General features: G+C 42.7%; 1 pseudogene; it reads left to right on the forward strand.

Annotated features, from left to right (window-relative positions):
• The first annotated feature begins 16,687 nt into the window (after nucleotides 1-16,687).
• Nucleotides 16,688-22,134, forward strand: LOC119295501 (annotated as a pseudogene).
• Nucleotides 22,135-27,502: the final 5,368 nt, after the last annotated feature.

Here is a 27,502-nt window from a genome sequence, read left to right on the forward strand (position 1 = left end):
CCGACCGGATCCGGCCTGGCCGCGGCCGGATCCGCGGCCTCCCCATCGCCCTCGCTCTCCTTCGGGCCTCCCCATCGCCGGCGCCGCCTCTGCCTCGCCATGGCCTCCTCTGCCTCCTTTCAGCCGCCGGACATGTCCGGTTGGGCCCGGACATGTCCGCCCGATTTTCCGCCCGAGGGTAAAATTTCGTCCAAGTCCCAGTTTTGTGTAATTTTCATGCCATGTTCATGCCATCGTATCTCTGCATCCGTAGCTCCGTTTTGTGCGTGTAATATGTCAAATTGTTCGCCTCGATGAGTACATCATTTCATTCCATTGCATCATATTCATTTGAGGTTATCTAGATGCCTGAATCATCGTTGTAGAGTGCTTCGTGATGTTTTCTGCTGTTTGTTATCAGAACGAGCTCATTTGTCATTTTTGCCATGATTGATGTGTGCATCCTATGAGGTTGATGTCTTCATGTGTTTTGAACTATGCTATGTCTTCTTTACAGAGGTGCTTACCATGTATTTTTGTGATCAATGTGGTGACTAGCACAAGCATGCAAACTAGGCATCGTGATGTTGCTGATTTTAGTTCCTGTTCTGCTGTTATTTTGATGCCATGTAAACTTGATGCTACAGAGAGATCCATGCATATTTTGAGATACTTCAGTAAGGGTGTTTTGAACATGTGGTTATTGTCTATCCATTCATGCCCTTGGTTGCAATTATGGAGTAGTCTAGCATGTCATTTTCGTGCTCTACTTTTGCTTCAAAATATTTCCTGGCAGATTGTTTACATGTTATTCAATTTGGCCAAGCTTGCTATAGTTGATCCTTGCATGCTATGGACTTGTTCTTGACTTGGTTTGTTTCACAAACATGTCTTCTTAATGATGCTATGCTTATATTGTCATGCAATGACTTGTGGTGAGTGAATCGAGTTTGTTAAGTAGTGTTCATGATGTTGCTGTTTTGCTAGGTTGAATCTGTTATTTCGTGATGCTATATGTTGCTACTAATCATTCTATGCATAATCTGGAGATGATCATTAAACATGTTTTGATCTACATGTCATCCTCTATCCATCCATGCCCCTGGTAGTATTTATAGCTTGCTGTAGATTGTTCATACCTTGCTCCAAAGTTGCTTCATAATGTTGTTGGCAGCCTGTTAACATTAAGTTCAGTTGTTACCATGTGTTCTGCTAGTGTTCCATGCACCCTATGACCTTGCTATTGTCATGCTTAGCTTTACAAACATGTCTTCTTACTATTGGGTGCCTTGCCATGCTATGTAATGCTCTGTAGTGAGTTGCACAAGCTCATCTACATGCCTTCATAATTATGTCCCTGCCATGTATGAATCTGTATTATAACTTGTCGTGTTTACGTGGGTGCCATCATATTTTCTGATCCTTTTTGGCTTATGGTCAGTAAGGGACTTTTGATCTATGCATTTAGTAGATTCATGCCATGCCTTTGTTTGCCATGATAAGTTCCTGTAACATGTTGTTTGATAGCTCTAAACAGTGCATCGTGATGTTATTTTCTGCAAAGTTTGAAATTGTTATAACTTGCAATCTTACCATGTGTGTTTGAGCATGTTCTAGTGATTTCTGGAGATAGCTCAGTGTTCATGTTTTGTTATGCTTTACATGTACTTCATATCCATGTCTTTTGTTTTCATGTTGGGGTGCTGTAGCATGTTGTTTTGATGCTTGCAATATGCCTAGTTGCTGTTTTGGACAGCTTGTCCTTTAAACTTGTATAGTGTGCATGTGTTGAACCGTTGCTCCGTTTTGAGTGTGCTCTATATGAAACTTGCTTAGAATTGCATGTAGTTTCATATTATCATGTTGCATCCTTGTTTTGAGGTGTTTGCTTGATGTTTGGGTGCATTTTGCATCAATGTCATGTTTAACTTGTTTTGCTCATATCTTCTAGGCCGTAGCTCCGAACTAAATGAACTTTATATGTAACTTGACTAGAATCTCGTGTAGATCTTCTTGGTGCATCTTAACTTGCTGTTTAACAACTTGAAAATAAGGTTTAATCAGATTTGGACCAATTTCGAAATTTGCATATGAGGACTTACCGGAATTGTTATATGTTGTTCCCGGCCTCATTTAAACTTGCCTTGATGTGTTGTTCTTGTTTGCATCATCTCTTGCCATGAGTAGCTTCATGTAGTCTTGTCTTGCGTCATGCTTGTTCGTGCATCATGCCTTGTTCATGTGTGGTGTGTTTACCATGTGGTGTGCTTCTTTTCGATAGTTCCTGTTTCGTTGCGATCGTGAGGATTCGTTCATCTACGATTGGTTCGGCTTCATCCGTTCATCTTCTTAATGGATTCGTTCTTCTTCCTTGCGGGATTTCAGGCAAGATGACCGTTATCCTGGATCTCACTACTATCATTGCTATGCTAGTTGTTTCGTTCTATCGCTATGCTGCGCTACCTATCACATGTTTATCAAGCCATCCCAAATTGCCATGTCAACCTCTAACCTTTGACACCTTTCCTATGTAAACCGTTGCTTGGCTATGTTACCGCTTTGCTCAGCCCTCTTATAGCATTGCTAGTTGCAGGTGAAGTTGAAGATTGCGCCATGGTGGACAGGATTTTGATTGGGATATCACAATATCTCTTATATTATTAATGCATCTATATACTTGGTAAAGGGTGGAAGACTCGGCCTTTTGCCTAGTGTTTTGTTCCACTCTTGCCGCCCTAGTTTCCGTCATACCGGTGTTATGTTCCCGGATTTTGCGTTCCTTACGCGGTCGGGTGATTTATAGGACCCCCTTGACAGTTCGCTTTGAATAAAACTCCTCCAGCAAGGCCCAACCTTGGTTTTACCATTTGCCTTACCACCACCTACCCTTTCCCTTGGGTCGGCCAACCCAAGGGTCATCTTTATTTTAGCCCCCCCCCCCCGGGCCAGTGCTTGTCTAAGTGTTGGTCCAAACTAAAGCACCGTGCGGGGCCATCCCTTGGCAACTTGGGTTACGTCAGTTCCTGTACGCTTCGCTCATCCGGTGTGCCCTGAGAACGAGATATGTGCAGCTCCTATCGGGATTTGTCGGTGCATCGGACGGCTTTGCTGGTCTTGTTTTACCATTGTCGAAATGTCTTGTAAACCGGAATTCCGAGTCTGATCGGGTCTTCCTGGGAGAAGGTCTATTCCTTCGTTGATCGCGAGAGCTTGTCATGGGCTAAGTTGGGACACCCCTGCAGGGTATAATCTTTCGAAAGCCGTGCCTGCGGTTATAGGCAGATGGGAATTTGTTAATGTCCGGTTGTAGATAACTTGACACCAGATCCGAATTAAAACGCATCAACCACGTGTGTAGCCGTGATGGTCTCTTCTCGGCGGAGTCCGGGAAGTGAACACGGTTTCTGGGTTATGATTGACGTAAGTAGGAGTTCAGGATCACTTCTTGATCATTGCTAGCTTCACGACCGTTCTGCTTGCTCTCTTCTCGCTCTCATTTGCGTATGTTAGCCACCATACTTGCTTTATCGCTGCTGCAGCCTCACCACTTTACCCCTTCCTTTCCCTTTAAGCTTTGCTAGTCTTGATACCCATGGTAATGGGATTGTTGAGTCCTCGTGGCTCACAGATTACTACAACAACAGTTGCAGGTACAGGTTTCGCGACGATCATGACGCGAGAGTGATGTTTGCTTGTATTGGAGTTCTTCTTTTGCTTCTTCGGTCAGGGGATAGGTTCCAGGTCGGCAGCCTGGGCTAGCAGGGTGGATGTCGTTTGAGTTTCTGTTTGTGTTTTATCCGTAGTTGGATGATGATCTTATGTATTGTGAATGTTGTATTCGTGTGGCATTGTTTGCCTTTTGTATGTATCCCCATCTATTATGTAATGTTGATGTAATGATATCCACCTTGCAAAAGTGTTTCAATATGCGGGTCTATCCTTGGTGGGACCTTCGAGTTCCTTTTGGATAGGGTCGCATATTGGGCGTGACAGTTATGTTATGGATGAAGAAGCTGCTAGAGCTATTCTTGCTTGCAATGATAGATATGATCTTAAGAAGTTATTAGCTAAATGGAAGCAGCAATCCCTTAATGCTAGAATAAAACCTGACCCTGCTTTTCCTACTTCACCTATGTGTGTTACCGATAAGGATTATGAATTCTCTGTTGATCCTGAAATTATTACTTTGGTTGAATCTGATCCTTTTTATGGCAATGAATCTGAAACTGTTGTGGCACATCTTACCAAGTTGAATGATATAGCCACCCTGCTTACTAATGATGAGAAGTCTCACTATTATTATATCCGTAAAATATTTCCGTTCTCATTAAAGGGTGATGCTAAGACTTGGTTTAATTCTCTTGATCCTGGTTGTGTGCGTAGTCCCCAGGACATGATTTATTACTTCTCTGCTAAATATTTCCCTGCTCATAAGAAACAAGCTGCTTTGCGGGAAATATATAATTTTGTGCAAATCGAAGAAGAGAGTCTCCCACAATCTTGGGGAGGCTTCTCCAATTACTTAATGCTTTGCCTGATCATCCTCTTGAGAAAAATGAAATACTTGATATCTTTTATAATGGACTAACCGATGCTTCCAAGGACTACTTGGATAGATGTGCTGGTTGTGTTTTCAGGGAAAGAACAGTCGACCAAGTGGAATTACTATTGAATAATATGTTGACTAATGAAAATAATTGGACTCTTCCTGAACCGATTCCCGAGCCAATTGAGCCAACTCTTGAGCCAGCTCCTGAACCTATTCCTAAACCAACTCCGAAGAAGAGGGGTGTTCTATTTCTCAGTCCTGAAGATATGCAAGAGGCAAAGAAATCAATGAAAGAAAAAGGTATTAAAGCTGAAGATGTTAAGAATTTACCTGCTATTGAAGAAATACATGGTCTTAATATACCGCGTGTCATAGAAACACATTTTCTTGATAACCCGACACAGGTAGTAAAGGTAAATTCTCTCTATAGATATGATAAAGTTGAAATCCCGTCTACTAAATTGTATAGCCCATGTTTAGATGAATTTGATGACTTTATGGCTATGCAAGAAAGTGTTAATGCTTATGTTGGTACAGAATTAAAGAACAATGCTTTCGAGATAGGACGCTCAAGTGATTATATGGCTAGAGTTAAAGATGAGCTTAAATGCATTAGCAAATATGCTTCTATGGTTACCACTCAAGCTGAACAAGTACTTAAAGCTCAAAATGATTTGCTTGATGAATTAAATAATAAGCATGATTTTGCTGTTAGAGTGGCTACTAGAACTGGTAGAATGACTCAAGAACCTTTGTATCCTGAAGGCCGCCCTAAGAGAATTGAGCAAGGTTCTCAGAGAAATAATGTAGAGGCCCTAGTTCTTCTAAAAAGAAGAATAAGAAAAATGATAGGCTTTGCATGCTTCTAGTGAACCTGTTGTAGACACACCTGAGAATCCCAATGATATTATTTCAGATGCCGAAACACAATCAGGTGATGAACATGAACCTAGTGGTAATGTTAATGATAATGTTCATGATGATGCTCGACCTAGCAATAATAACGATGTAGAGATTGAACCTGCTGTTGATCTTGATAACCCACAATCAAAGAATCAACGTTATGATAAAAGAGACTTTGTTGCTAGGAAGCACGGTAAAGAAAGAGAACCATGGGTTTAGAAACCCATGCCCTTTCCTCCTAAGCCATCCAAGAAAAAGGATGATGAGGATTTTGAGCGCTTTGCTGAAATGATTAGACCTATCTTCTTACGTATGCGCTTAACTGATATGCTTAAAGTAAATCCTTATGCTAAATATATGAAGGATATCATTACAAATAAAAGAAAGATACCGGAAGCTGAAATTTCCACCATGCTTGCTAGTTACACTTTAACGGTGGAATACCTAAGAAACTAGGAGATCCAGGGGTACCAATTATACCATGCTCCATTAAAAGGAATTATGCTAAAACTGCTTTATGTGATCTCGGAGCCGATGTTAGTGTTATGCCTCTCTCTTTATATCCTAGACTTGAATTGAATAAGTTGACACCTACTGAAATATCTTTGCAAATGGCTGATAAATCAACTGCTATACCTGTCGGTATTTGTGAGGATGTGCCTGTTGTGGTTGCAAATGTCACTATCTTAATGGACTTTGTTATTCTTGATATTCCCGAGGACGATAGTATGTCGATTATCCTTGGTAGACCCTTTTTGAATACTGCAGGGGCTGTTATTGATTGGAACAAAGGCAATGTCACTTTTCATGTTAATGGTAATGAGCATACAGTACACTTTCCGAGGAAACAACCTCAAGTTCATAGCATCAATTCTATTGGAGAAAGTCCAAATATTATTATTGGAGGTTTTAAATTTCCTATTCCTACTGTCAAGAAGAAATATGATATTCTTATTGTTGGGGATGTTCATATCCCCGTTGAGGTAACCTAGTGTTATTCAAAATTTCTCCGGTTCCATGTTATTCGGAATGAGTTTGTTAATGAGACTTGATCAACCTTGTTAGTGGATTCATTTTGATGATCATGAGAAGGATGAAACTAGAAGGCACAACCTTCTGTACCCTCTTTTTACTCTCTGTTATTTAGAATAAATAAAGCAAAAATAGTATTATCTGTTTGTTTTCTGAATTATCCGTACAATAAAAAATATCCCGCTTCAAATGCCTTGCAAATCTAGTATGATTTTTTATGAAATATTTGAGGATTTTAGGCACTGAGAACACTGCAGGGGGGGCAAGCACCTGGCCACGAGGGTGGAGGGCGCGCCCACTCCCCTTGGGCGCGCCCCCCTGTCTCATGGGCCCACGGTGGCCCTTCTCCACTTATTCCTGCACCCACACACTCCATATTCTTTCCAAAAAATCCCCATCCAGCTCAAGCACGAGTTCTAGCTCACTTTGCTGCGATTTTTGATCTCCTTGCTCAAAGCTCCATTCAAAAAACTGCTTTGGGAGATTGTTGCTTGGTATGTGACTCCTCCATTGGTCCAATTAGTTTTTGTTCCAGTGCTTTATTCATTGCAAACTTTTGCTGCATAGGTGACCCTATTCTTGAGCTGGCATGTCAAATTTAGGAGGTCCCAAGTAATTCTAATGCATGATATATACTCTAGGAACTTGTGCGAGTAATTGCTATCAATCTTGTTTAGTTTTGTTCACTTTTATTTTGAAGTTACTAAAAATTTCAGAAATTTTCAAAGAAAGATATATGTCTAGGAGAATGTACCAAGGTGGTTCCTCAACAAAGAGAGGGCCAAGGCGTTCTATGCGTGAGCAAGACGATGAACCACCAATGGAAGCTGAAGTGCGGGCTTGTGAGTGGCCATCAGAAGAGTTTATGGTTAATGCAGGCATCAAGGATGAATTTGATGCATATGTGTGTAATGCCGATCTCGAGGACTTCATACAAGACAAATGTCCTCAGTACTACCAAATGACTGATTCATTCGTGAGAAGGTTTAAATTTTCATCTTCACGTAATTCTCAGAATGTCCAGTTTGATATATATGATGAATCTTATACCATGGACTTAGAAGATTTTACTAATGCTTGCAAACTCCCGCAGTGGGGCAATGTTCATGAACCCCACAAATCTGAATATAAAGATTTCCTAGCTAGTATGACTGTGGGAGAATCTAGGGATATATCACAAGCTACCATAGGGAGCATTCACTTTCCTGTTATACATTATTTTGCTCTTTTTATTGGTAGATGCATTAATGGTAAAGATGAAGCATGTCACATGTGTGTCCCTGGTCTTTGTGTCCTCAAGAGTGCTATATTAGGTAATAAAGATTATAACTTGGGTGCAATAGTTGTACGTAGGCTGCATAATAATGATATATCTGGAGATTTATTTAGTGGAATTTATGCGACCCATGTTGCTAATTATCTTGGTATATCCCCACGTGAGGGTGATATGTTGTTACCTCCTGCTTATTTAGATTATGGCGCTATGGTCAGACGTCATTTTCTTTTGAGGAATGAACAACTCCTCCAGTATCGACTAATCTTTGACAGACGTCGCGCTGTCCATGTTACTCTTCATGCTCCTTTCCTTTTTGATTACCAGGCAAAACGAAGATATGTTGTCTCCAGGGAGGAGGCAGCCGAACACGAGAGGGGAGCAGAGGCAGCTCGCCAACATGCCGCAGCTCAGGAGACATTGGCTTCTGCATCTTAGTACGACCCTGGCTATAACTTTGGGTATCAGCCAGGCTATCTGTGGCATTAGACCAACTTAGGCCAAAAGCCTAAGCTTGGGGGAGTACGTATTTCTCACCGACTTTACATTCATGTTCACACTTATTCTAGTTGTCGGTGCTCATACTCTTTCATTGTATTATCCATGCCAGTTTAATTTCTTTTTCCAGCTTTCTTCTTGAGTGTTTGCTAAACCTTAATAAAAACAAAAAATTAGTCAGTTTAATTTCCATGCTTGTAGTAGTAATTAAAATGAAAACCCAAAAAGATTTCTCGTTCTTCTTTTGCTTGTTGGGAGCTTTTCCGTGTAAATAGTTTTATTTCTTTTCTTTCCTTTGGGGGTCGAGAGGAGAAGACCATAATGAAAATGTTTAGTGGCTCTTATACGCATGATTGTTGATTTAACTTAGAGCCCATATTACTTTGTATTCTCTCTTGAATTGAATGCAGGCAGATTCCAGCTTAGTCCAATGCACGTGCACTATTATTATTATACACATCGTTCGGTCGTGCAAGTGAAAGGCAATAATGACGATATATGATGGACTGATTGAGATGAGAAAAGCTGGTATGAACTCGACCTCTCTTATTTTCGTAAATATGATAGGATCATCGTTCCTGATTCAGCCTATTATGAAGTAAACATGTTTACAATGATATTTAGAGATTATAGTTGCTTATGCCATGCTTAATTAGCTATGAGTTTATAATGGTTTACCTTGCGTGCCAACATGCTATTAAAATGATTGGGATGTGGTATGATGGGATGGTATCCTCCTTTGAATAAATTGAGTGACTCGACTTGGCACATGTTCACGCATGTAGTTGAAAACAAATCAACATAGCCTTCACGATATTTTATGTTCATGGTGGATTATATCCTACTCATGTTTGCACTCAGCGTAAATTAATTTTAATGCATGTTCATGACTGTTGTCGCTCTCTCAGTTGGTCGCTTCCTAGTCTTTTGCTAGCCTTCACCTGTACTAAGCGGGAATACTGGTTGTGCATCCAAACTCCATAAACCCCAAAGTTATTCCATATGAGTCCACCATACATTCCTATATGCGGTATCTACCTGCCGTTCTAAGTAAATTTGTATGTGCCAAACTCCAAACCTCAAATGAAATTCTGTTTTGTATGCTCGAGCAGCTCATGTATCAACAAGTGATGTCTATATCTTCCATGCTAGGTGAGTTATTCTCAAGAGGAGTGGACTCTATTCCTCATTCACGAGAAAATGGCTGGTAACTGGGATGCCCAGTCCCATGCTTTATGCAAATCAAATCAAAATAATAATAAACAAAACTCCCCCAGGATTGTTGTTAGTTGGAGGCACTCGTTGTTTCGAGCAAGCCATGGATTGATGCTTGTTGGTGGAGGGGGAGTATAAACTTTTACCATTCTGCTTGGGAACTGCCTATAATGTATGTAGCATGGAAGATATCGCCATCTCATAGTTGTTGCGTTGACAGTGAAAGTATGCCGCTCAAAATGTTATTCCTCTCTATTTTAAAATCGAGCTCTGGCACCTCTACAAATCCCTGCTTCCCTCTGCGAAGGGCCTATCTATTTACTTTTATGTTGAGTCATCACCCTCTTATTAAAAAGCACCCGCTTGAGAGCACCGTTGTCATTTGCATGCATTACTATTAGTTTATATCGAGTATGACTTGACTGGATCTCTTTTACCATGAATTACAATGTTTAGTGAGTCCTTGATCTTTAAAGGTGCTCTGCATTTATGTTTTGCGGTCTCAGAAAGGGCTAGCGAGATACCATCTTGTTATATCATATTATGATTGTTTTGAGAAAGTGTCGTCATCTGAGTTTTATTATTATTGCTCGCTAGCTGATTATGCTATTGATATGAGTAAACATGAGACCTAAGTGTTATTGTGAATATGGTTAGTTCATAATCATTGCTGAAAACTTGAATTTTGGCTTTACATATTTACAACAACAAGAGCAAATATAGTTTGTAAAAGTTTTTCTTTATCACTTTCAGTTTATAATCTGAATTGCTTGAGGACAAGCAAAGGTTTAAGCTTGGGCGAGTTGATACGTCTCCAACGTATCTACTTTTCCAAACACTTTTGCCCTTGTTTTGGACTCTAACTTGCATGATTTGAATGAAACTAACCCGAACTGACGCTGTTTTCAGCAGAACTACCATGATGTTGTTTATTGTGTAGAAACAAAAGTTCTCGGAATGACCTGCAAATCCACGGAGATAACTTTTGGAAAATATAAAAAAATTGGCGAAAAAATCAATGTCAGGGGGCCCACACCCTGTCCACGAGGGTGGGGGCGCGCCCCTCCCCCTGGGCGCCCCCCTATCTCGTGAGCCCCATGATGCTCCGCCGACCTCAACTCCAACTCTATATATTCCGTTTCGTGGAGATAAAAATCACAGAGGAAGTTTCATCACGTGTTACGATACAGAGCCGCCGCCAAGCCCTAATCTCTCTCGGGATGGCTGATCTGGAGTCCGTTCGGGGCTCCGGAGAGGGGGATTCGCCGCCATCATCATCATCAACCATCCTCCATCACCAATTTCATGATGCTCACCGTCGTGCGTGTGCTGGACGGTGATGGGTTGGATGAGATTTACCATGTAATCAAGTTAGTTTTGTTAGGGTTTGATCCCTAGTATCCACTATGTTCTGAGATTGATGGTGATATGACTTTGCTATGCTTAATGCTTGTCACTAGGGCCCGAGTGCCATGATTTCGGATCTGAACCTATTATGTTTTCATGAATATATGTGAGTTCTTGATCCTATCTTGCAAGTCTATAGTCACCTATTATGTGTTATGATCCGACAACCCCGAAGTGATAATAATCGGGATACTTCTCGGTGATGACCGTAGTTTGAGGAGTTCATGTATTCACTATGTGTTAATGCTTTGGTCCGGTACTCTATTAAAAGGAGGCCTTAATATCCCTTATTTTCCATTAGGACCCCGCTGCCACGGGAGGGCAGGACAAAAGATGTCATGCAAGTTCTTTTCCGTAAGCACGTATGACTATATTCGGAATACATGCCTACATTATATTGATGAATTGGAGCTAGCTCTGTGTCACCCTATGTTATAGCTATTACATGAGGAATCGCATCCGACATAATTATCCATCACTGATCCAACGCCTACGAGCTTTTCACATATTGTGCTTTGCTTATTTACTTTTCCGTTGCTACTGTTACAATCACTACAAAACCCAAAAATATTACTTTTGCTACTGTTACCGTTACTTCCATACTACTTTGCTACTAAATACTTTGCTGCAGATACTAAGTTATCCAGGTGTGGTTGAATGGATAACTCAACTGCTAATACTTAAGAATATTCTTTGGCTCCCCTTGTGTCGAATCAACAAATTTGGGTTGAATACTCCACCCTCGAAAGCTATTGTGATCCCATATACTTGTGGGTTATCACGCGGGCAGGCGAGCAGTGAGCGGGGGGAAATGGTGTGTGGCCGACGATGGGGAAGAGAGGAGGAAGAAGAAGAGAGGGGGAAGAAGAGTGAAAGACGGGGAAGAAAGTGCATTAAATCTCAATTCTACTAGTACTACTACCAGGATATACCGTCCTTCGGAGTGTAAATAGTTACGCCAATGACATGTAGGTCTACCTCAAGAGGGCCCATATGTCAGTTAATGGAGGAGAGAGGTGCATAGGCGTATTTGCGGAAGCATGCTCCACTGGCAAACATGATGGCAGTACTGGGTAAGGCTGATTTAGTAACACCAACACGTTGGTTCAACTTATTAATTAAGTGTGCCATCTATTGCAGCGTGTATTGTCACTTCACTGTGAAGACTAATTGAATAGTTCTCTCTAACCGAGATGGGGAATAATGGATCGCAAAGACTTCCTATCTACAGTATCCCTATGCCTGTACGCTCATCCTGTCCAACAAGATGAAACATTGGCCAAGGCACCCGGCGCCAATAATGTAGGAGTACTAGTACTACCTCCTTTGTAGTTTATGGGGCTCAATTTAAGAATCTCATCAACCAAGGTTGATGATGAGTGGTGGAATGATGTTTGTAGTTTGCAAAAACACTCAATTAATACACTCGTTTTCGTCAAAAAATTATGTTTACCAATGCAATGATTTTGTGTCAAACTTTGACCATCTACTCCCTCCATCCAGGTGAATAAGTCATCTTTGGTTATGCACCGTGACCAAGGAGGGAAAAACAAGAGAACTTAATGTTTATTTGCTACTCCCTCCGTCCCAAAATGTAAGACATTTTTTGACACTATCGTAGTATCAAAAAACGTCTTACATTTTGGGACGGAGGGAGTAATTAATAGCATTGCATGCAATGAACTAACCACTACATGTCCTGTTTGGTAGTCTCAAGTCGTTGAAAACATGCACGCCCACATCTCTTGTTGGTTGATATGTCAAGAAACGAGGTGGGAGTTAATGCACCGCGCCTAAGTGTTTTGGGATTATTTGGTTTTGTAAAGTGACTTGTACACCTAGATGGAGGGAGTATTTAACTAATAAAATGATAATGCATTTCACCAAGAATCATATCACTGGATTCATATTTGAACATAGTTTTTAATGGTATAGTTTTTTATGACATGCATTGACACTTTGTTAGTTAAATTTACGGTCAAAATTTTATATTAAGTACGAAGGGGACCATTAAACCAGGACGGAGGTTTATATATAGGTCAATAAAAAATCATCAACCAATGTAGCAGTAAATGATGAGTGCCCGAAGATTTTTTCCAAAAATACTCAATAATGGGCTCGTATTCCTCAAGAAAATTGTGTTTCACTACAAGAAATATGTCAACTAGTGACCTTTTGTCAGTGACCCTGGAAGAATTGGTCATAGATCTATGACCATTTCAGACCAATTGGTCAAAAGCTGTTCGAGGGGCTCCAAACCCTAAACCATTGCGACCATTTTGGTCAGAAAGGTCGTAATTTCCTTACACGAAAAGGTCACAAAGCAAACAGTGCTAATCCGCTGCCTTATTTCTAGTTGTTAATGACCAATATAGATGGTCATAGCCTTATAGATTGTGGTGGGTTGTGATGACTAGGCGCCATCTCATCAGTTTTGCCTATGTGTCATGTCCATGTGGCGGTTTTTGCCCTAGGTTGTGAAGCAACCTATATTTCTGTTATTCCCAAAATTCCCAAAAAAAAATCTCATAAATTCTTTGGGTCATATCTTCGTCAAATATGTAAAAACCTTCCTTGCCTAGTTCAAAAATAATTCAAAAATATTCATTTTCCTATTCTGATCAGAGCAGCACTTTGTGAAGGAAGTACCACTTTGGCATGTCCAAATGGTATCCATTTTCTATAGTGCTTTCCTATGCCCAAATAACCATCCTCCACCAAATGCCAGCTCAATCCATTCATTAGTTTGAGCCCAGCTTCAACATTCGTATTTATGTCCAGTGTGGTAGTTTGTAAAGCAAGTACCACCTAGGCTCCTCCTTTTGAGGTGAAAATTTGTGAAGACGATCTTCTTAGTAACTGATCATCCTCAGCCAAAACTCACGCCCATTAGCCATGTGCATTTCCCGTACCGCAAATCAAACACTTGGCTGCTAATTCATGTTTGAGCATCAATCGATCTCCTCGTGAGAATCTTATGTTGTGATTTTCTTCCTAGCACCTACCTGGGGAGTGCCCAACCCACTAGACATGCCTAGGCCGCCCAGAACACATGGCAACGCCACGGTCACGCGATGACCACGCGGCGGGCATGCGAGCTTACGCGCTCTAGAGTTGGGGCCCTCGGCCACCGTCCAAACCTCGATGTATCGTCATCAAACCATGTATTTCTGATTAAATAGATACTTATTTACCTAGAAATGGTTTTTGAAAAAAATAAAGAGCAAAGTATGAGGCAGCTGCAGTTCAAATTTGACCCGTTTCCACCTGAATCGACGGCAATTTGTCTTTTTCACCAGAGGTGGATCAAAACTTTTTTCACCCAACCATTTTGTCAATTGTGCATTATATATGGCCTAGTATTTTATAAAATTGATTTGGTCCATTTTTGCAACAATTATTTGGTAGTTCCTTCACAAAAGAACCTCCTTTTGGGCTCTCGGAAAATGAAAAATGAAATTTCCATGCAAAGAAAATGAAAACTTCCTTAGGCAACATTGTTTGGAATTCCAAGATGTACCCTTGTGCACAATATGAGATCATTTGAACAAACTATGCCATGAATGTGGCCATAAGATTGATCATTTGGCTTGAAAGTCATGAATCTTCACGCATGATAGCTCATTTCTGAGAACACTTTTTTAAAATAATTACCGTATTATAAGTTTATTATTTTTCCTGGAAACTTGGTCACATATAGTGACACAATGCGAAGGTTTTCCAATTTTTTGATTTTTTTTGAATTTTTTATGCCCGTTTCATAATGCGGTCAAAACGGCGGGCTTGACCGTTCCTAGCTAGTGGTTGAATCTTGGATTTTTTTTTTGGTGTTTCTATGATTAAATAGATACTTATTTACCTAGAGATGATTTTTGGAAAAAATAAAGAGCAAACTATGAGGCAGCTGCAGTTCAAATTTGACCCGCTTCCACCTGAATCGACGGCAATTTGTCTTTTTCACCAGAGGTGGATCAAAACTTTTTTCACCCAACCATTTTGTCAATTGTGCATTATATATGGCCTAGTATTTCATAAAATTGATTTGGTCCATTTTTGCAACAATTATTTGGTAGTTCCTTCACAAAAAAACCTCCTTTTGGGCACTCGGAAAATGAAAAATAAAATTTCCGTGCAAAGAAAATGAAAACTTCCTTAGACAACATTGTTTGCCATTCCAATATGCACCCTTGTGCACAATATGAGATCATTTGAACAAACTATGCCATGAATGTGGCCATAAGATTGATCATTTGGCTTGAAAGCCATGAATCTTCACGCTTGATAGCTCATTTCTGAGAACACTTTTTTAAAATAATTACCGTACTACAAGTTTATTATTTTTCCTGAAAACTTGGTCACATATAATGACACAATGCGAAGGTTTTCCAATTTTTTGATTCTTTTTGAAATTTTTATGCCCGTTTCAAAATGCGGTCAAAACGGCGGGCTTGACCGTTCCTATCTAGTGGTTGAATCTTGGATTTTTTTTGGTGTTTCTCTAAATAAATAGATACTTATGTACCTAGAAATGATTTTTGGAAAAAATAAATAGCAAACTATGAGGCAGCTTCCATTCAAATTTGACACGTTTCCAGCTGAATCGGGGGGAATTTGTCTTTTCATCAGAGGTGGATCAAAACTTTTTACACCCAACCATTTGGTCAACTGTGCATTAAATATGTCCTAGTATTTTATAAAATTGATTAGGTCCAATTTTGCAACAAATATATGGTAGGTCCTTCACAAAAAAAACTCATTTCGGGCACTCGGAAAATGGAAAATGGTTTTTTCGTCCAAATAAAATGAAAACTTCCTTAGGCAACATTGTTTGGAATTCCAATATGCACCCTTGTGCACAATATGAGATCATTTGAACATACTATGCCATGAATGTGGCCATAAGATTGATCATTTGGCTTGAAAGCCATGAATCTTCACGCATGATAACTAATTTTTTAGAACACTTTTTTAAAATAATTGCCGTATTACAAGTTTATTATTTTTCCTGGAAACTTGGTCACATATAATGACACAATGCAAATGTTTTCCAATTTTTTGATTTTTTGAATTTTTTATGCCCGTTTCAAAATGCGGTCAAAACGGCGGGAATGAACGTTATTAGCTAGTGGTTGAATCTTGGAATTTTTTTGGTGTTTCTCTGATTAAATAGATACTTATGTACCTAGAAATGATTTTTGGAAAAAATAAAGAGCAAACTATGAGGCAACTGCAGTTCAAATTTGACCCACTTCCTACTGAATATGTGAGAATTTGTCTTTTTCATCAGAGGTGTATCATAACTTTTTAGACCCAACCATTTTGTCAATTGTGCATTAAATATGGCCTAGTATTTTATAAAATTGATTCGGTCCAATTTTGCAACAAATATATGGTAGGTCCTTCACAAAAAAACTCATTTCGGGCACTCAGAAAATAAAAAATTGATTTTTCGTCCAAAGAAAATAGAAACTCCCTTAGACAACATTGTTTGCCATTCCAAGATGCATCCTTCTACACAATATGAGATTATTTGAACAAATATTTTGTTGATCCTTTAAAAAAAACTCATTTTGAGCATTCAAAAAATTGAAGAATGAAGTTTTCATGAAATAACTTATCTTTAATCGATTATGACCAATTTAGATAGTCAAAAAGTCTTTAAATTGCTTGCTGCGTTTTGATTGGTTTAGGAGGATATCATGCGGATCATGGCTCAGACACCGTCGGATACTCCCGAATCCAACGGCAGCCCACGCCCCCACTCCCCACCGTACCCGCAGACCCCACGCACCCACTCACCATCGTTCCAATCCCCACGCACGCACTCACCACCCTTCCAATCCCGCACCCGCACCCGCTCGCCGAAACCCTAGCCGCCGCCGCCCCCGCACCTTGGCCGACCCTCAGCCCGTCGACGGCGAGGAGCCCTCAGCCCGTCGCCTGCCTTTACCGACAAATCACGCGACCGCGTGCCCACCAAATCCTAAATCTCACCGTCTCCGCCCTCTCCCCGTCCCCTCCACCAAGATCGCACCAACCACCTCGATGGCCGCCGCCGCACCGCCGCACGCCGCGGCGCTCCTGGCCGCCCTCGCCCTGCTCGCGCTCGCGCCCCCGGCGGTGGCCGAGATCCGGTCGATGGCGATCCGGGCCGACCCGCGCACTATGATCCCGTGCGGTGCGGGAGATCGGCACGGCGACAGAGAAACCTCGGCGACCAGACGACGACGCAGGTAAGCTTCGCCCCGCTCGCATCCCGTCCCGCCACCCCCACTAGCCTGTGCTCCCTCCCGCCACCCCCACCCCATCCCGTCCCCCCTCCCTCTCCTCCGTGTCGCCCCTCTCCTCTGAACCCCCTAGAACAGCAACGCCAAAAATCCTAACCCTTTCCCTCCCATTATCGCAGGTTGACTCCGGTCCGGCCTGGAAGGAGAGAATGGGCAAGTCATGGGCGTTCGTCACCCACCTCCACTCCGTCGTCGGGTATGTATCCATCCTATCTACTCGCAAATCTCATGGTGTTCCACTCTTTTCTGCGGGCGAGATGTCGAGTGTTGTCTGCTATCCTCTGCCTCTTCGTTTCCTTGCGCAGGCCAAGCATCACGCTGTTGTACCCTCTGTAAGTTGGTCAATCGTTTGTGATACTTTTTAGTGCTGACGGGTTATCTTTGTGTTGGATGTGACACTAACGGATCTGTTCTGTAGGTATGTGTCGGTGTGCGCCATGGAGAGCCCGTCCAAGGTGGACGACGAGTAGTGGCTGGCCTACTGGATCCTCTACTCATTCATCACCCTCCTCGAGATGCTCGCCGAGCCCGTCCTCTACTGGTAACTTACCCTCCAGTCCAGCAGCTACTCATTTAGTTTGTACTCCTACTTAATATGCCGGTCCATCTCATTACTTTGCTGATGCGTCCAGGATACGGATGTGGTACCCAGTGAAGCTGCCCCACAGTGGCTCCGGCAAGACCCTCGAGGTCGTCGTCATGCTGTCCGGGACCCCCGGTGAGAGCCTCTCTCCATGTCTTGCTGCATTTGTTATGCACAATGTATACTACTATTCTTGCTGCATGGTCATGCTATTTTTGGTTTTATTTTGGTCATCTTGTAGACTACTGCAGTAGTTGGTTATTGGGGGAACAAATTTCATGAGTAATTTGAGGTCTTAATTTACTGGAGTGCTAATCTTATCCTGCTTGGAAAATGGACCTTATGTTAGGTTTTATTGTTAGGACTTGGGACTTGTCTGAAACTTGTTGTAGTCTTGTAGAAAAGTAAAAGTAATCAAACTCTGAATATTGGGTGCCAATGCCATGTGGGATTATCAGTCTGTGTACAAATTGTAAAATATGGTCTTGAACTCTGAAATCTGAACCTAGTAGAAACTACCGTTTCCACATTTCTTTTCTCGGTCCAGATAATTCAGTTCGTCCATTTCATAACATTTTGCTGCTAGTAGAAATTATGGAGCCTAAAATGCCAAACCAACTTCAGTCATCTCATTTCATCTTCGCAAAGAATATACTAATTAAGTTTCTAACCAACGAACAAAATTCAGGATGTATCCTACAATAGACAGTGCATAAATGCCTTCATGATGCTGTCATTATACTGTTATTACTTGAACATTTGTTTTTTGGGTTTTGCCTTCTTGATTTTGTCAGTATACTGTTATTGATCATTGGCGCACGCACACAACCTGTTCGACTACTAGATTCGTCTCAGCATAAGTCAGTTTCACCAAACTATGTCAAATATGAGTACCTGTATGTGTTAAAATTCCCGCAGATTCAAATGTAAAGTGTGGCCTCTGTTTGCTGAAGTATCCTTTGAGGTGTAATGCTTCCACCAGAGATTAGCTACGCCAGCATCTCCGTAAAGCAACTAGTATTATGGAATGTGGTAGCCATGGAGGTGATTGCTCATTGCTGTACTTCACTAGCTTCTACTTACTGAAAGACTACATTAAAGCTGTTAACTGGTTCAAGATTAAACTTAACCACTGCAGCTACCTTGGTTAGATAATCTGGCTTACATAATTCAGGCTTACATAGTTCAGATGGTTTTACCTTAGCTTAATTGTTTGAACCAAGAAACTGAGCAACATGGGTAACTGTCAACTCAAGGATTTGAATTTATTTGGCAGGCACCAATTGGCGTGAGAGGCAGAAGGGGAATGCTGACACCGCGTTCCATGCTCCTTCAGACATGGAGTCCAGGCGCGCATGGCTCCGTCGCCCTGCGTGCTCCATTGGAGGAGCCCCCGCCCCGCGCGTGGCCGCCTTGGAGTTGGAGCGCTTCCTGCCCCACGCCCCTTGTCTGGTCTGGCGGCGGGTTCCTCCTGGCCGCGATGATGCCCGAGGCCGGCCGCTACACCCACAAGAAGGATGATGGCATCTGCAACAGTGAGCTGCAGGGTTTTGCTTGCTCGCTTGCTTACTTTGCTGCCTGTCTGTAATCTGGTCGATTTTGTTTTCTGCTACCATTCACAGTGTCGTGAAAATGGAGATGCATGTCTAACTGCTTCACATGCTTAGTCTACTTTAATGTGTAAAATGGCAGGCAAATGCTGCTGCAAAGATATTAGTGGTATATGTGCATGCATTTGACAATATGATTTCACATGTTTGTTTGAACATTAACCATACAGATTATGGTACAGTTAATTTGGTGCAGTTGAATGAGTGCTTGGTGTTGATATTTTGTTAAATGAGCATTATTTTGTCTTATAATAGATTGATTTGCACTATTTTGGTTAATCAAAGTCCCGCAATCATATGTGATTTAATTGACTGAGATGTTGCAGTAGACTTTGTTGCTAGCTATTTAAGATCACTTCAGATATTATATAAACATCATGTTGTGATAGTGGTGGTCATTGTGTGCATGCAATTAACCAGGACGACGAGTGCGGCGATGAGTCCGACCAGGGCGCGCTAGCAGAGGAGGCCCAGGAGCTTGCCGCCCCTGATGGCGAGGGCTTGCCCGACTAGGATGGTGGCCGCCAAGGCCAACGCCAGTGAGGACGTCATCCCGGAGTTCATTGGGGGCCTCATCCCATTTGACAAGGCGCATGACACTACAAGTGCGTCCCCGTGGACGGCAGGAGGTAATGTATCCTAGTACCTTGTTCGTCTCGGATCGATTTGTCTCCTCTCTGTGTAGCTGAATGTTGTTCATGTGACTGTCTGGGCAGAAATAGTGAGGATGAAGAGGTGAATGGTGTTGATTGTTGAACTGAAAGCTTGATTTGGTCAGGTGGAGGGTGGCTTTGTGAAGGATGGGGAGGTGGGAGAAGAAGAAATCTGAAGGTAAACAATCTAACACTGCTGCTCACAATCTGAGGCTTGTTTATTTCTGCACTGAACTGAAGCTTGTGTTTATAAGTGTAGCTTGTGTTATACTCTTTACTGAACGCGCTGTGCCACGATCCCATGAGTAACAAGTTTGATTCTTAATCCTATTTGTAATTATACTTTGACTGTACTGAAGCTTGTGTCTGATTGTAGGCATATGGTACTGAACTATAGTACTGAACTGCACTATAGTAACAAGAGTAGCTTGTTTTAATGCTTGTTGCTACTGCAAAACTACCCTTCAAGATGAAATTAGTTTGCTGGTGTTTACTCTCTACTAAAGAGATATTAGTAAAGCTGTCGTTGGTGGTTCAATTCTGAATATATACTGATATATGAATTCTGAATATTACTCTGTTCTAAAGAGATGTGTGCTGAACTGAAGGTTGTAGGCATTGATATATACTTTTTTTTTGCCTTTGGGCTCTGCTCGAACCTGGCCAATTTGGTTGAATTGTCTCTGGGGCCTGTACGTGGGCGTGTGATCCAAGTAGGGCTAAACGTGTTGATGCTACTGATCTCTCGGTTGTACCACTATGCATTGCCGTTGCTTAGGCAGCATGCTACAGGCACATCATAACAGCTTGAAGTTTGAGCCGCGTTGTAGTTGTGCTGTAGCTGCTGTTTATATGCTGCATCCTTTTGTTATGAGTATCAAAACCAATCAACAGATGTGTGAAACTGTTTATTCGGTAGCTTCTCGTAGAGCGAGGGGAATTGTCCAGATCCACACAGGCAAATCAGAGTGTCTCTCTGCTAGAATATTTAGTGTGATTCAGTAAAACCAGTAAATAAATAGCACTGGGGTTTCTGGACTTATCGTGCATATACAACATATTTATGGACTTATCGAGCTATTGTAATATGAAACTGTATTGAACCCTTCCATGTTTCTGGACTCATGAAAATAAACTACATGCGATATACTCAAATAACACTCGGGTTTGGGACTATTTATGGTGTTGTGGATATACTTTGTGATTTAAAGTTACTAATCTATGGTCTGGTGTCATATCATGGTCTAATATTTTTTTGTTTGACTCTTTCTTTATTGCCAGGAAAGCGGTGAGTAGATGTCGATGATGTCTACTTGCTTGGCTGCTATGGTGATGCATGCAGCGGTGAAGCACGCACACATGCAAGGCTGGCCCCATGTCTTCCTTTGCTGCGAACATCATCTACAGGTACAACATTGTCCCACATCTCTGTGCTGTTTGGCCCGTTCTTCTCCTTGCATCCGAGAAAATTGGCGCTTAATCTGCTATTGATTGCAGTCTTTGTTCGTTAATACCAAGTACTTAGGCTAGCAGTATGACCGGATGCGAGGACCTGCTCACTGACCAGGACAATCTATGAGCTCCCAGCGCCTCTGATACAAGGTGCGTTAGGGCCAACCTCTTCCGGAAGAAGGCCACACTCGTAGCCCCTCTGGATCAAAATTGGTATCCCTTTTGCCTCATGGATTGATGGATGTGTTTGTAATTGTAAAGTCTGGTCCTTGTTTACTTTCTATAATTTATTGCATGCTTGATGAGGCTATGTCAAGTGTCTAAATTTTGAATGCATGCGCTAAGGCATTTTTGAGCACTTCGTGTTGATTGGGCGTTTAGCTCCTATAATGGTCTTGAAGTTCATTGTTATATACTTCTTGTTGTAGGATGGCAAGTTGTCGCAGCTGGAGCAAGTCTCGCAAGAGAGAGCAATGAAATCCATTGTACTCTCCTGTTATATACTTCTTGTTGTAGGATGGCAAGTTGTAGGATGTACGTGTAAACCTGATTGTACTCTCCTGTCTAAACTACATCCATAATTGTCTTATTGCATATTCCCTCTGCTCCTATATTCCTGTGTAAGGAAATGTATTCCTGAGATGATTTGTTATGTAAACCTGATGTGATGCGATGGATGATTTGAATTTCATATGTAGTTTTCTTGATTTGAATATGAAATAATGTTGGATGTACGTGTGTGTAACTGGGCTAGAGGCTGGTCCAAAAGGCTGAGATCTAATACCGGACAAATAATTGGGCTGAAGAAGGCCACAACCCAATAGGCACTGGACCGTTTAATAAATGAAACAAAATAAAATCTCAAAAAAATAAAAAAGGGAATAGACTGCAAAAGGGATGAGGCCCAGAAAATGGAAGAAGCTCATGAAATCCCAATTGTTGGGCCAGGCCCATGTAGCTACTCGAAGCATAGGAAAAAAATCAACAAATGGGCTGAATTACGGGGCTCGGCCCATCTAAAACACCTAATCGGACCGGGCTGAATCTTGTCAATGACCTTATGAATTGGTCACAATTTTGCCACGTTAGATTGCCATGTCGGATCCGACCTGTCCTAGGCAGTCAGCTAGTAACCAAAACAAAAGGTCATGGGTTCAACGACCTTCTGTTTTAGTCGTAAACGTACGACCTTCTCACAGAGAAGGTCGCTATAGTCAATTAATGACCCCCAGCTTTTGACCTTATGTTTTTGGTCACAAAAAGGTCACAAATTGAAAACTATGACCTTTCAGTGACCAATAGTGGAGGTCACTAGTTGACATATTTCTTGTAGTGTTTACGAACGTATTAATTGGAATGCATGCGTGAGGAACAAATGACCAAAACTTTTACATGCATTGGTGAGTTATCTTTTAATTCTTGCATGCAACCTTTTAATGAAGCTTTAAGTATGAACATGTCAATGGGAGGGAGTACAAGCCTCATGCATGCATGCAACATGCAACACTCACACGTACACATGGACGCACGCAACACTCATGCACCCATGCGGCACAAAGCACACGACGTAACACACACGCTCACGCTCAAGTGATCAACCTACTCCCTACGTTCGTGAAAGACTGTACATTTAGAGATTTATACATTGACCAGGGCATAATTGACTCCCAAAAGTAGCAGACTTATGTGTGCATGCAACCATTGAGAGAAGAAGATTAAATGAAGGTTGTTGCATGCTGTAATTAAGGATAGACATGTAGCCTATAGCTAGAGCACAAGTTGGTGCATTAGTCAATCAATATCGATTTAGATTAAAGGCTAAATGCATTGGAAGCGTAGATGTACACTCTTTTTTTGCCGATGTACACTCTTTGTTGGAAGACCGAGGGAGTACACGTGCATGCACTCACATACACAACCAGGGTGGTTCACGCGTAAGGGTTGGACTCCTGTCGCGCCTGTGTAAAGTTTTGTTTAATTGATTTCTTTGCTCTGCCAACTGACAGGTGGGATCCAAAACCAGGTGACAATTTAACTAGCCAACAAAGTGCCACGTCGACTATGTGGCCGGTCAGTAGGGTGCAATACGGTGCTCTACGATGAGCTAGTGATCGTATAATCACCGCAAAACTATATAGTGACCATAAAGAGCGTATTGTTATATATGTTGACCACCAGTGTATTTTTCTCGTTTCAAATTAAGCCATATTAACCGAAAAGGACGCAATATGGACTAGTACTAGTACTTCTTTGATGTGTCCCGTCAACTCGCCAAACGAGGAGAAGCTTGCTTACTACGCCTCTCCCTCGCCCACACGTGCGGTGGCTCACATGACGAGGAGAGGGTTTTGACTACAGCGCCCTTTCCCTCTCCCTCGCCCTCGCCCTCACGGTGGACGTGCAGCAGTTCAATCAGTGTCAGATTACCAGAAGCATATTGTATTGTAGTATCATCATTGTTGGACCTTCCGAAGAGGCAAAGAGCCAAGTGCAAGGTTCACACGAGTACGAACTGTTGAACCTCCCGAAGAGGCAAAGAGCCAAGCGCAAGGTTTTATAGAAGTTGTCGCCCTAGTGGGAGTATACTACAACTATAGCAAACGATGCTACTGTATGATGCCGCCACGTCACCTATATCCAAAGTCGTGCCACATTTTTTTTCTTCTCAAAGAGCATGTTGGAGCCCGTGCAACAACCACACAAGTTGCACGTACATTGACTAGTAATAAATTCTAAAGGACAAATGCCAGTATGCCACACAAGTATATCTCCACTTCATGTGATAAATTTGTGCATGACTAGTCTACATATATTCACAACGCTAACGTTCACAATTTACCATACTTCACTTACATGTTATAGATGGGCTACATGTCCTCCTCCAGGTTCCGGTCCCAGGTGTTCTCCATGGATGGCATAATCCATAGCGGTGGGCAACGTGAATCACTGTCGCAGCTTTCTAGTCCGGTTCCACACGATGGAGACTCATCCAAGTTGAAGCGGCATAAATCAGGGATAGCGTGTCCCAGCATGTCATTCATCTGGCGGTGCGCACTGAAGACACAATCATGCTTCATGAACGGCAGACCTTCGATGTCGTGCACGGAAGGTGGCATCACTACACCACAACACCTGATTAGGGGCAATTAACTTCCGGGAGAAATACCTTATCAAGGGCAGAAAATCTGCCGGGATCGTGCTACTGCCGGTAAAAATACTTAATGTCATTGCTGTTGGGGAACGTTGCAGAAAATTAAAATTTTTCCTACGGTTTCACCAAGATCCATCTATGAGTTCATCTAAGCAACGAGTCAAGGGAGAGAGTTTGCATCTACATACCACTTGTAGATTGCGTGCGGAAGCTTGCAAGGTGATGATGTAGTCGTACTCGACGTGATTCGAATCACCGATGACCAAGTGCTGAACGGACAGCACCTCCGCGTTCAACACACGTACGGGACGGGAGACGTCTCCTCCTTCTTGATCCAGCAAGGGGGAAGGAGAGGTTGAGGAAGACAGCTCCACCGGCAGCACGACGGCGTGGTGATGGTGGAGAGGCAGTACTCCGACAGGGCTTCGCCAAGCACACAACGGAGGAGGAGAGGTGTTGGGGAGGGGAGGGCTGCGCCTTGGAGGGTGGTACGGCTGCCCTCCCCTCACCCCTCTATTTATAGGGGGAAGGGAGAAGGGGGCCGGCCCCCTAGAACCCATCTAGGGGGGGTGCGGCGGCCAAGGGGAGAGGGGGAGAGGGTGGCTTGCCCCCCAAGCCAAGGGGGCGCCCCCTCTAGGGTTCCCCCCTCAACCCTAGGCGCAAGGGCCCAAGGGAGGGGGTGCGGCCAGCCCACCACGGGCTGGCTCCCTGCCCCACGCAGCCCATGTGGCCCCCCGGGAGGGGTGGCCCCTCCCGGTGGACCCCCGGAACCCTTCCGGTGGCCCCGGTACAATACCGGTATGACCCCGAAACTTCTCGATGTCCGTTTGACAACTTCCCATATATAAATCTTTACCTACGGACCCTTCCGGAGCTCCTCGTGACGTCCGGGATCCCATCCGGGACTCCGAACAACATTCGGTAGTCACATACTAGTCTTCCTAATAACCCTAGCGTCACCGAACCTTAAGTGTGTAGACCCTACGGGTTCGGGAGACATGCAGACATGACCTAGACGCTCTCAGGTCAATAACCAACAGCGGGATCTGGATACCCATGATGGCTCCCACATGCTCCTCGATGTTGTCATCGGATGAACCACGATGTCGAGGATTCGATCAAACCCTGTATGCAATTCCCTTTGTCAATCGGTACGTTACTTGCCCGAGACTCGATCGTCGGTATCCCAATACCTTGTTCAGTCTCGTTACCGGCAAGTCACTTTACTCGTACCGTAATGCATGATCCCGTGTCCAACACCTTGGTCACATTGAGCTCATTATGATGATGCATTACCGAGTGGGCCCAGAGATACCTCTCCGTCATACGGAGTGACAAATCCCAATCTCGATCCGTGTCAACCCAACAAATACTTTCGGAGATACCTGTAATGCACCTTTATAGTCACCCAGTTACGTTGTGACGTTTGATACACCCAAGGCACTCTTACGATATCCGGGAGTTACACGATCTCATGGTCGAAGGAAGAGATACTTGACATTGGCAAAGCTCTAGCAAAACGAACTACACGATCTTTTATGCTATGCTTAGGATTGAGTCTTGTCCATCACATCATTCTCCTAATGATGTGATCCCGTTATCAACGACATCCAATGTCCATAGTCAAGAAACCATGACTATCTGTTGATCACAACGAGCTAGTCAACTAGAGGCTCACCAGGGACATATTGTGGTCTAAGTATTCACACGTGTATTACGATTTCCGGATAATACAGTTATAGCATGAATAAAAGACATTTATCATGAACATTGAAATATAATAATACTTTTATTATTGCCTCTAGGGCATATTTCCAACAGTCTCCCACTTGCACTAGAGTCACTAATCTAGTTACATTGTGATGAATCGAACACCCATAGAGTTCTGGTGTTGATCATGTTTTGCACGCGAGAGAGGTTTAGTCAGCGGATCTGCGACATTCAGATCCGTGTGCACTTTGCAAATCTCTATGTCTCCATCTTGAACATTTTCACGGATGGAGTTGAAACGACGCTTGATGTGCCTGGTCTTCTTGTGAAACCTGGGCTCCTTGGCGAGGGCAATAGCTCTAGTGTTGTCACAGAAGAGTTTGATCGGCCCCGACACATTGGGTATGACTCCTAGGTCGGTGATGAACTCCTTCACCCAAATCGCTTCATGCGCTGCCTCCGAGGCTGCCATGTACTCCGCTTCACATGTAGATCCCGCCACGACGCTCTGCTTGCAGCTGCACCAGCTTACTGCTCCACCATTCAACATATACACGTATCCGGTTTGTGACTTAGAGTCATCCAGATCTGAGTCGAAGCTAGCGTCGACGTAACCCTTTACGACGAGCTCTTCGTCTCCTCCATAAACGAGAAACATGTCCTGCGTCCTTTTTAGGTACTTCAGGACATTCTTGACCGCTGTCCAGTGTTCCTTGCCGGGATTACTTTGGTATCTTGCTACCAAACTTATGGCAAGGTTTACATCGGGTCTGGTACACAACATGGCATACATAATAGACTCTATGGCTGAAGCATAGGGGATGACACTCATCTCTTCTTTATCTTTTGCCGTGGTCGGTGACTGAGCCGAGCTCAATCTCACACCTTGTAACATAGGCAAGAACCCCTTCTTGGACTGATCCATTTTGAACCTCTTCAAGATCTTATCAAGGTATGTGCTTTGTGAAAGACCTATGAGGCGTCTCGATCTATCTCTATAGATCTTGATGCCTAATATGTAAGCAGCTTCTCCAAGGTCCTTCATTGAAAAACACTTATTCAAGTAGGCCTTAATGCTGTCCAGAAATTCTATATTATTTCCCATCAAGAGTATGTCATCTACATATAATATGAGAAATGCTACAGAGCTCCCACTCACTTTCTTGTAAACGCAGGCCTCTCCATAAGTCTGCATAAACC

Source organism: Triticum dicoccoides, chromosome 4B (assembly GCF_002162155.2).
Source record: "Triticum dicoccoides isolate Atlit2015 ecotype Zavitan chromosome 4B, WEW_v2.0, whole genome shotgun sequence".
Taxonomy (NCBI): Eukaryota; Viridiplantae; Streptophyta; class Magnoliopsida; order Poales; family Poaceae; genus Triticum; species Triticum dicoccoides.